This window comes from Gobio gobio, assembly GCF_949357685.1.
Source record: "Gobio gobio genome assembly, chromosome: 11".
NCBI classification, from domain to species: Eukaryota; Metazoa; Chordata; class Actinopteri; order Cypriniformes; family Gobionidae; genus Gobio; species Gobio gobio.
Genome location: NC_137104.1, coordinates 3,875,398 through 3,894,375, shown reverse-complemented (window position 1 = coordinate 3,894,375; position 18,978 = coordinate 3,875,398). Strand labels below are relative to the sequence as shown.

The 18,978-nt window shown below is 44.4% G+C and overlaps 2 protein-coding genes across 2 annotated transcripts in view; both read left to right on the top strand.

Moving 5' to 3' along the window:
* The window catches only part of vps28 (VPS28 subunit of ESCRT-I), a 968,134-nt gene that overhangs the window by 321,664 nt on the left and 627,492 nt on the right, over positions 1 to 18,978 (top strand). The window lies entirely within an intron of this gene.
* med30 (mediator complex subunit 30) overlaps positions 1 to 18,978 on the top strand; it is a 297,825-nt gene that overhangs the window by 160,385 nt on the left and 118,462 nt on the right. The gene's annotated exons all lie outside the window — the stretch shown is intronic.

The window sequence follows — 18,978 nt, the reverse complement described above, 5'->3', positions numbered from 1 at the left end:
ACCAAGACCTATATCTCTGCCTCAGAACATCATAGAGACATGGGGGTTGATTTATATCATTCATACAGACAAGCAGTATCATCATTGGATGCTGCCAAGCCCCCCTAGCAACCAAACAGAGTACCCTAGCAACCGTATACCAAGACCTATATCTCTGCTTCAGAACATTGTAGAGACATGGGGGTTGGTTTATATCATTCATACAGACAAGCAGTATCATCATTGGATGCTGCCAAGCCCCCCTAGCAACCAAACAGAGTACCCTAGCAACCATATACCAAGACCTATATCTCTGCTTCAGAACATCATAGAGACATGGGGGTTGGTTTATATCATTCATACAGACAAGCAGTATCATCATTGGATGCTGCCAAGCCCCCCTAGCAACCAAACAGAGTACCCTAGCAACCGTATACCAAGACCTATATCTCTGCTTCGGAACATCGTAGAGACATTGGGGTTGGTTTATATCATTCATACAGACAAGCAGTATCATCATTGGATGCTGCCAAGCCCCCCTAGCAACCAAACAGAGTACCCTAGCAACCGTATACCAAGACCTATATCTCTGCTTCGGAACATCGTAGAGACATGGGGGTTGGTTTATATCATTCATACAGACAAGCAGTATCATCATTGGATGCTGCCAAGCCCCCCTAGCAACCAAACAGAGTACCCTAGCAACCGTATACCAAGACCTATATCTCTGCTTCAGAACATCATAGAGGCATGGGGGTTGGTTTATATCATTCATACTGACAAGCAGTATCATCATTGGATGCTGCCAAACCCCCTTAGCAACCAAACAGAGTACCCTAGCAACCGTATACCAAGACCTATATCTCTGCTTCAGAACATCATAGAGGCATGGGGGTTGGTTTATATCATTCATACAGACAAGCAGTATCATCATTGTATGCTGCCAAACCCCTCCATAGCAACCAAACAGAGTACCCTAGCAACCGTTTACCAAGACCTATATCTCTGCCTCAGAACATCCTAGAGACATGGGGGTTGGTTTATATCATTCATACAGACAAGCAGTATCATCATTGGATGCTGCCAAGCCCCTCCATAGCAACCAAACAGAGTACCCTAGCAACCGTTTACAAGGACCTATATCTCTGCATCAGAACATCGTAGAGGCATGGGGGTTGGGTCTTTTCACTCAGACTGGCAAATAGTCTTTAAATGTCACCCCATAAATTGTATAGCCACTCCATAGCAACCATATAGAGTACCCTAGCAACCGTACAAACACATGAATAGGACATATCTCAGCTCCACAACATCGTATAGACTTGGGGGTGGCCTCTTTTGTTTCGGGTGAGAATCCAGTACACACAACATAGCATCCGAGAGGATTTTTTTGCCACGGCAAGCACCACTCACATTTTCTTCAGGAAATGTACATTCTAGTTAGTGGTGCTTGCGTAGCAAGGCATCACTATTACTATCTTGCCCCAGAACGGTTTTAGTGATGCCTTGCGCAGCAAGGCATCACCATCACTCTCAAACATACTTATTAGTGGGCCTTGCGAAGCAAGGCATCAATATTGTTATTCTCCATACTTATTAATATTCGTGGGGCTTGTTTAGCAAGGCGTATATATACTGTCACCCAGGAACGGTTTATTATTAGTGGTGCTTGCGTAGCAAGGCATCACTATTACTATCTAGCCCGAAAACGGTTTTAGTGATGCCTTGCGAAGCAAGGCATCACCATCACTCTCAAACATACATATTAGTGTTGCTTGTGAAGCAATGCATCAATATTGTTATTCTCCATATTTTTATTATTAATGGTGCTTGCGTAGCAAGCCATAAATATTATTAGAACGGTTTATTATTATTCTTATTATTTCACACTACATTTCGGCGCGCTACTCCTCCCACATTTTTTGTCACAGACCCATGAATGAGGTGTCAAAACGTGCGGCCTAATCGGGAATGGTGTGCTATATCTTTTCTAAGGGGTCGGGGGTGCGGTGTTCGCCCCAGGGGCGAAAAAGTAGCGAAAAAAATCCCATAGACTTAACATTGGGAAAAATGCAAAAAAAATTTAACAAGTCATAACTCTAAGCGAGGATTTCGTAGAAACTCGTGGGTCACCACATTTGAAGAGGCTGACAGGCCCTGTAAGATGACACATCGCAATGGGGTGTGAGTTGTACCCCTGGGGTGCAGGAGCTGCCTAAATTTGCCCCATTGACTTACTATGGGGAGGGACGTCCCATAAAACTCATGTGTTTCTCTTACAATGGGAAATTGCATAGGGATTTTGTATTGACCACAGCTCTGGCTCACAGTGTCTCAGAGACAAGGGGGTGGGCTCAATTTACTCAGACAGCCAATCACTATCTCAGGATGATTGTCAACCTATGAAGCCACGCCCTAGCAACCATTTACAGCTCCCTAGCAACTGATCCCATAGACTTCCATTGAAAGAGATCAAAGGGATATCTTTGGATAGAAGTGTCACAGAAACACGAGGGTGGGTTTGTTTGACTCGGGGCATCAACAGCCAATCATAAATCACCGTCAACACTTCCTAGCCACGCCCTAGCAACCATTATCAAGCAGCCTAGCAACCGTTTAGCAACACCAATATCTCTGCCTCAGAACATCATAGAGGCATGGGGGTTGGTTTATATCATTCATACTGACAAGCAGCCTTTGTAGTATAATCATTGGATGCTGCCAAGCCACTCCATAGCAACCAAACAGAGTACCCTAGCAACCTTATAACAAGACCTATATCTCTGCATCAGAACATCGTAGAGACATGGGGGTTGGTTTATATCATTCATACTGACAAGCAGTATCATCATTGAATGTTGCCAAAACATTCCATAGCAACCAACCAGAGTTCCCTAGCAACCGTTTACCAAGACCTATATCTCTGCATCAGAACATCGTAGAGACATGGGGGTTGGTTTATATCATTCATACTGACAAGCAGTATCATCATTGGATGCTGCCAAGCCCCCTTAGCAACCAAACAGAGTACCCTAGCAACCATATACCAAGACCTATATCTCTGCCTCAGAACATCATAGAGACATGGGGGTTGGTTTATATCATTCATACAGACAAGTAGTATCATCATTGGATGCTGCCAAGCCCCCCTAGCAACCAAACAGAGTACCCTAGCAACCGTATACCAAGACCTATATCTCTGCTTCGGAGCATCGTAGAGACATGGGGGTTGGTTTATATCATTCATAGAGACAAGCAGTATCATCATTGGATGCTGCCAAGCCCCCCTAGCAACCAAACAGAGTACCCTAGCAACCGTATACCAAGACCTATATCTCTGCTTCAGAACATCATAGAGGCATGGGGGTTGGTTTATATCATTCATACAGACAAGCAGTATCATCATTGGATGCTGCCAAGCCACTCCATAGCAACCAAACAGAGTACCTTAGCAACCGTTTACCAAGACCTATATCTCTGCCTCAGAACATCATACAGACATGGGGGTTGGTTTATATCATTCATACTGACAAGCAGTATCATCATTGGATGCTGCCATGCCACTCCATAGCAACCAAAAAGAGTACCCTAGCAACCGTATAACAAGACCTATATCTCTGCCTCAGAACATCATAGAGACATGAGGGTTGGTTTATATCATTCATACTGACAAGCAGCCTTTGACATATTGTCATTGGATAATGCCAAGCCACTCCATAGCAACCAAACAGAGTACCCTAGCAACCGTTTACCAAGACCTATATCTCTGCCTCAGAACATCATAGACACATGGGGGTTGGTTTATATCATTCATACAGACAAGCAGTATCATCATTGGATGCTGCCAAGCCCCCCTAGCAACCAAACAGAGTACCCTAGCAACCGTATACCAAGACCTATATCTCTGCTTCGGAACATCGTAGAGACATGGGGGTTGGTTTATATCATTCATACAGACAAGCAGTATCATCATTGGATGCTGCCAAGCCCCCCTAGCAACCAAACAGAGTACCCTAGCAACCGTATACCAAGACCTATATCTCTGCTTCAGAACATCATAGAGGCTTGGGGGTTGGTTTATATCATTCATACAGACAAGCAGTATCATCATTGGATGCTGCCAAGTCCCCTTAGCAACCAAACAGAGTACCCTAGCAACCATATACTAAGACCTATATCTCTGCTTCAGAACATCATAGAGACATGGGGGTTGGTTTATATCATTCATACAGACAAGCAGTATCATCATTGGATGCTGCCAAGCCCCCTTAGCAACCAAACAGAGCACCCTAGCAACCATATACCAAGACCTATATCTCTGCCTCAGAACATCATAGAGACATAGGGGTTGGTTTATATCATTCATACAGACAAGCAGTATCATCATTGGATGCTGCCAAGCCCCCCTAGCAACCAAACAGAGTACCCTAGCAACCGTATACCAAGACCTATATCTCTGCTTCGGAACATCGTAGAGACATGGGGGTTGGTTTATATCATTCATACAGACAAGCAGTATCATCATTGGATGCTGCCAAGCCCCCCTAGCAACCAAACAGAGTACCCTAGCAACCGTATACCAAGACCTATATCTCTGCTTCAGAACATCATAGAGGCATGGGGGTTGGTTTATATCATTCATACAGACAAACAGTATCATCATTGGATGCTGCCAAACCCCTCCATAGCAACCAAACAGAGTACCCTAGCAACCGTTTACCAAGACCTATATCTCTGCCTCAGAACATCCTAGAGACATGGGGGTTGGTTTATATCATTCATACAGACAAGCAGTATCATCATTGGATGCTGCCAAGCCCCTCCATAGCAACCAAACAGAGTACCCTAGCAACCGTTTACAAGGACCTATATCTCTGCATCAGAACATCGTAGAGGCATGGGGGTTGGGTCTTTTGACTCAGACTGGCAAATAGTCTTTAAATGTCACCCCATAAATTGTATAGCCACTCCATAGCAACCATATAGAGTACCCTAGCAACCGGACAAACACATGAATAGGACATATCTCAGCTCCACAACATCGTACAGACTTGGGGCTGGCCTCTTTTGTTTCGGGTGAGAATCCAGTACACACAACATAGCATCCGAGAGGATTTTTTTGCCACGGCAAGCACCACTCACATTTTCTTCAGGAAATGTACATTCTAGTTATACTTATTATAGATTCCGGACACTTTTTCGGCGCGCTTCTCCTCCCACAAATTTTGTCACAGACCCATGAATGAGGCGTCAAATCGACCGCCTTATACGGGAATGGTGTGCTATATCTTTTCTAAGGGATCGGGGGTGCGATGTTCGCCCCAGGGGCGAAAAAGTAGCCGAAAAGTCAATGGGATTTAACATTGCGGAAACTTTGACCCCTCATAACTCAGAGCGAGGATTTCGGAGAAATTAGTGTGTCACCACATTTGAAGAGGCTGGCAGGCCCTGTAAGATGACACATCTCAATGGGGTATAAGTTGTACCCCTGGGGCGCTAGAGCTCCCCAAATTTCCTCAAATTTCCCCATTGACTTATAATGGAGAGGGGACGTCCCATTAAATGCATGTGTTTCTCTTACAATGGGAAATTGCATAGGGATTTTGTATTGACCATAGCTCTGGCACACAGTGTCTCAGAGACAAGGGGGTGGGCTCAATTTACTCAGACAGCCAATCACTATCTCAGGATGATTGTCAACTTATGAAGCCACGCCCTAGCAACCATTTAGAGCTCCCTAGCAACTAATCCCATAGACTTCCATTGAAAGAGATCAAAGGGATATCTTGGGATAGAAGTGTCATAGAAACACGAGGGTGGGTTTGTTTGACTCTGGGCATCAACAGCCAATCATAAATCACCATCAACACTTCCTAGCCACGCCCTAACAACCATTATCAAGCAGCCTAGCAACCGTTTAGCAACACCAATATCTCTGCCTCAGAACATCATAGAGGCATGGGGGTTGGTTTATATCATTCATACTGACAAGCAGCCTTTGGAGTATTGTCATTGGATGCTGCCAAGCCACTCCATAGCAACCAAACAGAGTACCTTAGCAACCGTTTACCAAGACCTATATCTCCGCCTCAGAACATCATACAGACATGGGGGTTGGTTTATATCATTCATACTTACAAGCAGTATCATCACTGGATGCTGCCATGCCACTCCATAGCAACCAAAAAGACTACCCTAGCAACCGTTTACCAAGACTTATATCTCAGCCTCAGAACATCATACAGACATGGGGGTAGGTTTATATCATTCATTATGACAAGCAGTATCATCATTGGATGCTGCCAAGCCCCCCTAGCAACCAAACAGAGTACCCTAGCAACCGTTTACCAAGACCTATATCTCTGCCTCGGAACATCGTAGAGACATGGGGGTTGGTTTATATCATTCATACAGACAAGCAGTATCATCATTGGATGCTGCCAAGCCCCCCTAGCAACCAAACAGAGTACCCTAGCAACCGTATACCAAGACCTATATCTCTGCTTCAGAACATCATAGAGGCATGGGGGTTGGTTTATATCATTCATACAGACAAGCAGTATCATCATTGGATGCTGCCAAGCCCCCCTAGCAACCAAACAGAGTACCCTAGCAACCGTATACCAAGACCTATATCTCTGCTTCAGAACATCATAGAGGCATGGGGGTTGGTTTATATCATTCATACAGACAAGCAGTATCATCATTGGATGCTGCCAAGCCCCCTTAGCAACCAAACAGAGTACCCTAGTAACCATATACCAAGACCTATATCTCTGCCTCAGAACATCATAGAGACATGGGGGTTGGTTTATATCATTCATACAGACAAGCAGTATCATCATTGGATGATGCCAAGCCCCCCTAGCAACCAAACAGAGTACCCTAGCAACCGTATACCAAGACCTATATCTCTGCTTCGGAACATCGTAGAGACATGGGGGTTGGTTTATATCATTCATACAGACAAGCAGTATCATCATTGGATGCTGCCAAGCCCCCCTAGCAACCAAACAGAGTACCCTAGCAACCGTATACCAAGACCTATATCTCTGCTTCAGAACATCATAGAGGCATGGGGGTTGGTTTATATCATTCATACAGACAAGCAGTATCATCATTGGATGCTGCCAAACCCCTCCATAGCAACCAAACAGAGTACCCTAGCAACCGTTTACCAAGACCTATATCTCTGCCTCAGAACATCCTAGAGACATGGGGGTTGGTTTATATCATTCATACAGACAAGCAGTATCATCATTGGATGCTGCCAAGCCCCTCCATAGCAACCAAACAGAGTACCTAGCAACCGTTTACAAGGACCTATATCTCTGCATCAGAACATCGTAGAGGCATGGGGGTTGGGTCTTTTGACTCAGACTGGCAAATAGTCTTTAAATGTCACCCCATAAATTGTATAGCCACTCCATAGCAACCATATAGAGTACCCTAGCAACCGTACAAACACATAAATAGGACATATCTCAGCTCCACAACATCGTACAGACTTGGGGGTGGCCTCTTTTGTTTCGGGTGAGAATCCAGTACACACAACATAGCATCCGAGAGGATTTTTTTGCCACGGCAAGCACCACTCACATTTTCTTCAGGAAATGTACATTCTAGTTAGTGGTGCTTGCGTAGCAAGGCATCACTATTACTATCTAGCCCGAAAACGGTTTTAGTGATGCCTTGCGAAGCAAGGCATCACCATCACTCTCAAACATACATATTAGTGTTGCTTGTGAAGCAATGCATCAATATTGTTATTCTCCATATTTTTATTATTAGTGGGGCTTGCGTAGCAAGCCATAAAAATATTTAGATCGGTTTATTATTATTATTCTTATTCTTATTCCGGACAACATTTTGTCCCGCTACTCCTCCCACAGTTTTTGTCACAGACCCATGAATGAGGTGTCAAAACGTGCGGCTTATTCGGGAATGGTGTGCTATATCTTTTCTAAGGGGTCGGGGGTGCGGTGTTCGCCCCAGGGGCGAAAAAGTAGCGAAAAAAATCCCATAGACTTAACATTGCGAAAATTTTTAACGACTCATAACTCTGAGCGAGGATTTCGTAGAAACTCGTGTGTCACCACATTTGAAGAGGCTGGCAGGCCCTGTAAGATGACACATCGCAATGGGGTATAAGTTGTACCCCTGGGGCGCTAGAGCTCCCCAAATTTCCTCAAATTTCCCCATTGACTTATAATGGGGAGGGACGTCCCATAAAACTCATGCGTTTCTCTTACTATGGGAAATTGCATAGGGATTTTGTATTGACCATAGCTCTGGCTCACAGTGTCTCAGAGACAAGGGGGTGGGCTCAATTTACTCAGACAGCCAATCACTATCTCAGGATGATTGTCAACCTATGAAGCCACGCCCTAGCAACCATTTAGAGCTCCCTAGCAACTGATCCCATAGACTTCCATTGAAAGAGATCAAAGGGATATCTTTGGATAGAAGTGTCAGAGAAACATGAAGGTGGGTTTGTTTGACTCGGGGCATCAACAGCCAATCACAAATCACCTTCAACTCTTCCTAGCCACGCCCTAGCAACCATTATCAAGCAGCCTAGCAACCGTTAATCACGACCTATATCTCTGCCTCAGAACATCATAGAGGCATGGGGGTTGGTTTATATCATTCATACTGACAAGCAGCCTTTGGAGTATTGTCATTGGATGCTGCCAAGCCACTCCATAGCAACCAAACAGAGTACCTTAGCAACCGTTTACCAAGACCTATATCTCTCCCTCAGAACATCATACAGACATGGGGGTTGGTTTATATCATTCATACTGACAAGCTGTATCCATTGGATGCTGCCAAGCCACTCCATAGCAACCAAACAGAGTACCCTAGCAACCGTTTACCAAGACCTATATCTCTGCATCAGAACATCATAGAGACATGGGGGTTGGTTTATATCATTCATACAGACAAGCAGTATCATCATTGGATGCTGCCAAGCCCCCCTAGCAACCAAACAGAGTACCCTAGCAACCGTATACCAAGACCTATATCTCTGCTTCGGAACATCGTAGAGACATGGGGGTTGGTTTATATCATTCATACTGACAAGCAGTATCATCATTGGATGCTGCCAAGCCACTCCATAGCAACCAAACAGAGTACCCTAGCAACCGTATACCAAGACCTATATCTCTGCTTCGGAACATCGTAGAGACATGGGGGTTGGTTTATATCATTCATACAGACAAGCAGTATCATCATTAGATGCTGCCAAGCCCCCCTAGCAACCAAACAGAGTACCCTAGCAACCGTATACCAAGACCTATATCTCTGCTTCAGAACATCATAGAGGCATGGGGGTTGGTTTATATCATTCATACAGACAAGCAGTATCATCATTGGATGCTGCCAAGCCCCCTTAGCAACCAAACAGAGTACCCTAGCAACCATATACCAAGACCTATATCTCTGCTTCAGAACATCATAGAGACATGGGGGTTGGTTTATATCATTCATACAAACAAGCAGTATCATCATTGGATGCTGCCAAGCCCCCTTAGCAACCAAACAGAGTACCCTAGCAACCATATACCAAGACCTATATCTCTGCCTCAGAACATCATAGAGACATGGGGGTTGGTTTATATCATTCATACAGACAAGCAGTATCATCATTGGATGCTGCCAAGCCCCCATAGCAACCAAACAGAGTACCCTAGCAACCGTATACCAAGACCTATATCTCTGCTTCGGAACATCGTAGAGACATGGGGGTTGGTTTATATCATTCATACAGACAAGCAGTATCATCATTGGATGCTGCCAAGCCCCCCTAGCAACCAAACAGAGTACCCTAGCAACCGTATACCAAGACCTATATCTCTGCTTCAGAACATCATAGAGGCATGGGGGTTGGTTTATATCATTCATACAGACAAGCAGTATCATCATTGGATGCTGCCAAGCCCCCTTAGCAACCAAACAGAGTACCCTAGCAACCGTTTACCAAGACCTATATCTCTGCATCAGAACATCGTAAAGACATGGGGGTTGGTTTATATCATTCATACTGACAAGCAGTATCATCATTGAATGTTGCCTAAACACTCCATAGCAACCAAACAGAGTACCCTAGCAACCATTTACCAAGACCTATATCTCAGCCCCAGAACATCCTACAGACATGTTGCTTGGCTTTTTTGCATTATCCGGGTGGCGAATTTTGCCACGGCAAGCACCACTCACATTTTCTTCAGGAAATGTACATTCTAGTGTTGTGATTACTATTCACCTTTTCAAAACTTTGGCACGCTACTCCTCCGGCACCGTTTGGTGTAGACCCATGAATGAGGTGTCAAATCGTTCGGCTTATTGAGGAGAGGTGTGCTATATCTCTTCTAAGCGATCGGGTGTATGATGTTAGTTTTCGGCGGGAAAAAAATCGTCCCGATCAAGTCCCCATTGACTTAACATGGAGAAGAGGTTTATGTGATCATATCTCCGCATCAGAACATCACAGAGACTTGGGGCTGGTCTCATTTCAATCGGCCTATCAAGCAGCTAATAACTAGTGACATTCAAACTTCATAGCCACGCCCTAGCAACCAGCTACAGCACCCTAGCAACCATATATCAACATTAACAAGCCATATCTCAGCCCCAGAACATCGTACACACATGAGGGTGGTCTCTTTTGACTCAGACTGGCCAATATTCTTTGAATATCAAACCATAAACTGTATAGCCACACCCTAGTAACCATTTACAGTACCCTAGTAACCGTACAAACACATGAATAAGCCATATCTTTGCCCCAGAACATCCTACAGACATGTTGCTTGTCTTTTTTGCATTATCCGGGTGGCGAGTTTTGCCACGGCAAGCACCACTCACATTTTCTTCAGGAAATGTACATTCTAGTTAGTGGTGCTTGCGTAGCAAGGCATCACTATTACTATCTAGCCCGAAAACGGTTTTAGTGATGCCTTGCGAAGCAAGGCATCACCATCACTCTCAAACATACATATTAGTGTTGCTTGTGAAGCAATGCATCAATATTGTTATTCTCCATATTTTTATTATTAGTGGGGCTTGCGTAGCAAGCCATAAAAATATTTAGATCGGTTTATTATTATTATTCTTATTCTTATTCCGGACAACATTTTGTCCCGCTACTCCTCCCACAGTTTTTGTCACAGACCCATGAATGAGGTGTCAAAACGTGCGGCTTATTCGGGAATGGTGTGCTATATCTTTTCTAAGGGGTCGGGGGTGCGGTGTTCGCCCCAGGGGCGAAAAAGTAGCGAAAAAAATCCCATAGACTTAACATTGCGAAAATTTTTAACGAGTCATAACTCTGAGCGAGGATTTCGTAGAAACTCGTGTGTCACCACATTTGAAGAGGCTGACAGTCCCTGTAAGATGACACATCGCAATGGGGTGTAAGTTTTACCCCTGGGGCGCTAGAGCTCCCCAAATTTCCTCAAATTTCCCCATTGACTTATAATGGCGAGGGACGTCCCATAAAACTCATGTGTTTCTCTTACAATGGGAAATTGCATAGGGATTTTGTATTGACCATAGCTCTGGCTCACAGTGTCTCAGAGACAAGGGGGTGGGCTCAATTTACTCAGCCAACCAATCACTATCTCAGGATGATTGTCAACATATGAAGCCACGCCCTAGCAACCATTTAGAGCTCCCTAGCAACTGATCCCATAGACTTCCATTGAAAGAGGTCAAAGGGATATCTTTGGATAGAAGTGGCGTAGAAACACGAGGGTGGGTTTGTTTGACTTGGGGCATCAACAGCCAATCACAAATCACCTTCAACACTTCCTAGCCACGCCCTAGCAACCATTATCAAGCAGCCTAGCAACCGTTTAGCAACACCAATATCTCTGCCTCAGAACATCATAGAAGCATGGGGGTTGGTTTATATCATTCATACAGACAAGCAGTATCATCTTTGGATGCTGCCAAGCCCCCTTAGCAACCAAACAGAGTACCCTAGCAACCATATACCAAGACCTATATCTCTGCTTCAGAACATCATAGAGACATGGGGGTTGGTTTATATCATTCATACAGACAAGCAGTATCATCATTGGATGCTGCCAAGCCCCCCTAGCAACCAAACAGAGTACCCTAGCAACCATATACCAATACCTATATCTCTGCTTCAGAACATCATAGAGGCATGGGGGTTGGTTTATATCATTCATACAGACAAACAGTATCATCATTGGATGCTGCCAAGCCCCCTTAGCAACCAAACAGAGTACCCTAGCAACCGTATACCAAGACCTATATCTCTGCTTCAGAACATCATAGAGGCATGGGGGTTGGTTTATATCATTCATACAGACAAGCAGTATCATCATTGGATGCTGCCAAGCCCCCCTAGCAACCAAACAGAGTACCCTAGCAACCGTATACCAAGACCTATATCTCTGCTTCAGAACATCATAGAGACATGGGGGTTGGTTTATATCATTCATACAGACAAGCAGTATCATCATTGGATGCTGCCAAGCCTCCCTAGCAACCAAACAGAGTACCCTAGCAACCGTATACCAAGACCTATATCTCTGCTTCAGAACATCATAGAGGCATGGGGGTTGGTTTATATCATTCATACAGACAAGCAGTATCATCATTGGATGCTGCCAAGCCCCCCTAGCAACCAAACAGAGTACCCTAGCAACCGTTTACAAGGACCTATTTCTCTGCATCAGAACATCGTAGAGGCATGGGGGTTGGTTTATATCATTCATACAGACAAGCAGTATCATCATTGGATGCTGCCAAACCCCTCCATAGCAACCAAACAGAGTACCCTAGCAACCGTTTACCAAGACCTATATCTCTGCCTCAGAACATCATAGAGACATGGGGGTTGGTTTATATCATTCATACAGACAAGCAGTATCATCCTTGGATGCTGCCAAGCCCCTCCATAGCAACCAAACAGAGTACCCTAGCAACCGTTTACAAGGACCTATATCTCTGCATCAGAACATCGTAGAGGCATGGGGGTTGGGTCTTTTGACTCAGACTGGCAAATAGTCTTTAAATGTCACCCCATAAATTGTATAGCCACTCCATAGCAACCATATAGAGTACCCTAGCAACCGTACAAACACATAAATAGGACATATCTCAGCTCCAGAACATCGTACAGACTTGGGGGTGGCCTCTTTTGTTTCGGGTGAGAATCCAGTACACACAACATAGCATCCGAGAGGATTTTTTTGCCACGGCAAGCACCACTCACATTTTCTTCAGGAAATGTACATTCTAGTGTTGTGATTACTATTCACCTTTACGAAACTTCGGTACGCTACTCCTCCGGCACCGTTTGTCGTAGACCCATGAATGAGGTGTCAAATCGTGCGACTTATTGAGGAGAGATGTGCTATATCTCTTCTAAGCGATCAGGTGTATGATGTTAGTTTTCGGCGGGAAAAAAATCGTCCCAATCAAGTCCCCATTGACTTAACATGGAGAAGAGGTTTATGTGATCATATCTCCGCCTCAGAACATCACAGAGACTTGGGGCAGGTCTCATTTGAATCGGCCTATCAAGCAGCTAATAACTAGTGACATTCAAACTTCATAGCCACGCCCTAGCAACCAGCTACAGCACCCTAGCAACCATATATCAACATTAACAAGCCATATCTCAGCCCCAGAACATCGTACAGACATGAGGGTGGTCTCTTTTGACTCAGACTGGCCAATATTCTTTGAATATCAAACCATAAACTGTATAGCCACACCCTAGTAACCATTTACAGTACCCTAGTAACCTTACAAACACATGAATAAGCCATATCTCAGCCCCAGAACATCCTACAGACATGTTGCTTGGCTTTTTTGCATTATCCGGGTGGCGAGTTTTGCCACGGCAAGCACCACTCACATTTTCTTCAGGAAATGTACATTCTAGTGTTGTGATTACTATTCACCTTGACGAAACTTTGGCGTGCTACTCCTCCGGCACCGTTTGTCGTAGACCCATGAATGAGGTGTCAAATCGTGCGACTTATTGAGGAGAGGTGTGCTATATCTCTTCTAAGCGATCGGGTGTATGATGTTAGTTTTCGGCGGGAAAAAAATCGTCCCAATCAAGTCCCCATTGACTTAACATGGAGAAGACGTTTATGTGATCATATCTCCGCATCAGAACATCACAGAGACTTGGGGCTGGTCTCATTTGAATCGGCCTATCAAGCAGCTATTAACTAGTGACATTCAAACTTCATAGCCCCGCCCTAGCAACCAGTTACAGCACCCTAGCAACTGTACAAATACATTAATAAGCCATATCTCAGCACCAGAGCATTGTAGAAATACAGAGTTGGGCTCTTTTGACTCAGACTGGCCAATAGTCGTTAAATATCACCCCATTAACTGTATAGCCACACCGTAGCAACCATTTAGAGCACCCTAGCAACCTTACAAACACATTAATAAGCCATATCTCAGCCCCAGAACATCCTACAGACATGTTTCTTAGTTTTTTTGCATCCCAGTAGCATCCGAGAGGATTTTTTTGCCACTGCAAGCACCACTCACATTTTCTTCAGGAAATGTACATTCTAGTTAGTGGTGCTTGCGTAGCAAGGCATCACTATTACTATCTAGCCCCAGAACGAGTTTTAGTGATGCCTTGCGCAGCAAGGCATCACCATCACTCTCAAACATACCTATTAGTGTTGCTTGTGAAGCAATGCATCAATATTGTTATTCTCCATACTTATTAATATTAGTGGGGCTTGCGTAGCAAGCCCTAAATATTAATATCTCACCCCATATCGGTTTATTTTTATTATTCTTATTCCGGACAACATTTTGTCCCGCTACTCCTCCCACATTTTTCGTCACAGACCCATGAATGAGGTGTCAAAACGTGCGGCCTATTCGGGAATGGTGTGCTATATCTTTTCTAAGGGGTCGGGGGTGCGGTGTTCGCCCCAGGGGCGAAAAAGTAGCGAAAAAAATCCCATAGACTTAACATTGGGAAAAATGTAAAAAACATTTAACAAGTCATAACTCTAAGCGAGGATTTCGTAGAAACTTGTGTGTCACCACATTTGAAGAGGCTGACAGGCCCTTTAAGATGACACATCGCAATGGGGTGTGAGTTGTACCCCTGGGGTGCAGGAGCTGCCTAAATTTGCCCCATTGACTTACTATGGGGAGGGACGTCCCATAAAACTCATGTGTTTCTCTTACTATGGGAAATTGCATAGGGATTTTGAATTGACCATAGCTCTGGCTCACAGTGTCTCAGAGACAAGGGGGTGGGCTCAATTTACTCAGACAGCCAATCACTATCTCAGGATGATTGTCAACCTATGAAGCCACGCCCTAGCAACCATTTAGAGCTCCCTAGCAACTGATCCCATAGACTACCATTGAAAGAGATCAAAGGGATATCTTTGGATAGAAGTGACATAGAAACACGAGGGTGGGTTTGTTTGACTCTGGGCATCAACAGCCAATCATAAATCACCGTCAACACTTCCTAGCCACGCCCTAGCAACCATTATCAAGCAGCCTAGCAACCGTTTTACAAGACCTATATCTCTGCCTCAGAACATCATAGAAGCATGGGGGTTGGTTTATATCATTCATACTGACAAGCAGCCTTTGGAGTATCATCATTGGATGCTGCCAAGCCACTCCATAGCAACCAAACAGAGTACCCTAGCAACCGTATAACAAGACCTATATCTCTGCATCAGAACATCGTAGAGACATGGGGGTTGGTTTATATCATTCATACTGACAAGCAGTATCATAATTGAATGTTGCCAAAACATTCCATAGCAACCAACCAGAGTTCCCTAGCAACCGTTTACCAAGACCTATATCTCTGCATCAGAACATCGTACAGACATGGGGGTTGGTTTATATCATTCATACTGACAAGCAGTATCATCATTGGATGCTGCCAAGCCCCCTTAGCAACCAAACAGAGTACCCTAGCAACCATATACCAAGACCTATATCTCTGCTTCAGAACATCATAGAGACATGGGGGCTGGTTTATATCATTCATACAGACAAGCAGTATCATCATTGGATGCTGCCAAGCCCCCTTAGCAACCAAACAGAGTACCCTAGCAACCATATACCAAGACCTATATCTCTATCTCAGAACATCATAGAGACATGGGGGTTGGTTTATATCATTCATACAGACAAGCAGTATCATCATTGGATGCTGCCAAGCCCCCCTAGCAACCAAAAAGAGTACCCTAGCAACCGTGTACCAAGACCTATATCTCTGCTTCGGAACATCGTAGAGACATGGGGGTTGGTTTATATCATTCATACAGACAAGCAGTATCATCATTCGATGCTGCCAAGCCCCCCTAGCAACCAAACAGAGTACCCTAGCAACCGTATACCAAGACCTATATCTCTGCTTCAGAACATCATAGAGGCATGGGGGTTGGTTTATATCATTCATACAGACAAGCAGTATCATCATTGGATGCTGCCAAACCCCTCCATAGCAACCAAACAGAGTACCCTAGCAACCGTTTACCAAGACCTATATCTCTGCCTCAGAACATCCTAGAGACATGGGGGTTGGTTTATATCATTCATACAGACAAGCAGTATCATCATTGGATGCTGCCAAGCCCCTCCATAGCAACCAAACAGAGTACCCTAGCAACCGTTTACAAGGACCTATATCTCTGCATCAGAACATCGTAGAGGCATGGGGGTTGGGTCTTTTGACTCAGTCTGGCAAATAGTCTTTAAATGTCACCCCATAAATTGTATAGCCACTCCATAGCAACCATATAGAGTACCCTAGCAACCGTACAAACACATGAATAGGACATATCTCAGCTCCACAACATCGTACAGACTTGGGGGTGGCCTCTTTGGTTTCGGGTGAGAATCCAGTACACACAACATAGCATCCGAGAGGATTTTTTTGCCACGGCAAGCACCACTCACATTTTCTTCAGGAAATGTACATTCTAGTGTTGTGATTACTATTCACCTTGACGAAACTTTGGCGTGCTACTACTCCGGCACCGTTTGTCGCAGACCCATGAATGAGGTGTCAAATCGTGCGACTTATTGAGGAGAGGTGTGCTATATCTCTTCTAAGCGATCGGGTGTATGATGTTACTTTTCGGCGGGAAAAAAATTGTCCAAATCAAGTCCCCATTGACTTAACATGGAGAAGAGGTTTATGTGATCATATCTTTGCCTCAGAACATCACAGAGACTTGGGGCTGGTCTCATTTGAATCGGCCTATCAAGCAGCTAATAACTAGTGACATTCAAACTTCATAGCCACGCCCTAGCAACCAGTTTCAGCACCCTAGCAACCATATATCAACATTAACAAGCCATATCTCAGCCCCAGAACATCGTACAGACATGAGGGTGGTCTCTTTTGACTCAGACTGCCCAATATTCTTTAAATATCAAACCATAAACTTTATAGCCACACCCTAGTAACCATTTACAGTACCCTAGTAACCGTACAAACACATGAATAAGCCATATCTCAGCCCCAGAACATCCTACAGACATGTTGCTTGCCTTTTTTGCATTATCCGGGTGGCGAATTTTGCCACGGCAAGCACCACTCACATTTTCTTCAGGAAATGTACATTCTAGTTAGTGGTGCTTGCGTAGCAAGGCATCACTATTACTATCTAGCCCCAGAACGAGTTTTAGTGATGCCTTGCGCAGCAAGGCATCACCATCACTCTCAAACATACCTATTAGTGTTGCTTGTGAAGCAATGCATCAATATTGTTATTCTCCATACTTATTAATATTAGTGGGGCTTGCGTAGCAAGCCCTAAATATTAATATCTCACCCCATATCGGTTTATTTTTATTATTCTTATTCCGGACAACATTTTGTCCCGCTACTCCTCCCACATTTTTCGTCACAGACCCATGAATGAGGTGTCAAAACGTGCGGCCTATTCGGGAATGGTGTGCTATATCTTTTCTAAGGGGTCGGGGGTGCGGTGTTCGCCCCAGGGGCGAAAAAGTAGCGAAAAAAATCCCATAGACTTAACATTGGGAAAAATGTAAAAAACATTTAACAAGTCATAACTCTAAGCGAGGATTTCGTAGAAACTTGTGTGTCACCACATTTGAAGAGGCTGACAGGCCCTTTAAGATGACACATCGCAATGGGGTGTGAGTTGTACCCCTGGGGTGCAGGAGCTGCCTAAATTTGCCCCATTGACTTACTATGGGGAGGGACGTCCCATAAAACTCATGTGTTTCTCTTACTATGGGAAATTGCATAGGGATTTTGAATTGACCATAGCTCTGGCTCACAGTGTCTCAGAGACAAGGGGGTGGGCTCAATTTACTCAGACAGCCAATCACTATCTCAGGATGATTGTCAACCTATGAAGCCACGCCCTAGCAACCATTTAGAGCTCCCTAGCAACTGATCCCATAGACTACCATTGAAAGAGATCAAAGGGATATCTTTGGATAGAAGTGACATAGAAACACGAGGGTGGGTTTGTTTGACTCTGGGCATCAACAGCCAATCATAAATCACCGTCAACACTTCCTAGCCACGCCCTAGCAACCATTATCAAGCAGCCTAGCAACCGTTTTACAAGACCTATATCTCTGCCTCAGAACATCATAGAAGCATGGGGGTTGGTTTATATCATTCATACTGACAAGCAGCCTTTGGAGTATCATCATTGGATGCTGCCAAGCCACTCCATAGCAACCAAACAGAGTACCCTAGCAACCGTATAACAAGACCTATATCTCTGCATCAGAACATCGTAGAGACATGGGGGTTGGTTTATATCATTCATACTGACAAGCAGTATCATAATTGAATGTTGCCAAAACATTCCATAGCAACCAACCAGAGTTCCCTAGCAACCGTTTACCAAGACCTATATCTCTGCATCAGAACATCGTACAGACATGGGGGTTGGTTTATATCATTCATACTGACAAGCAGTATCATCATTGGATGCTGCCAAGCCC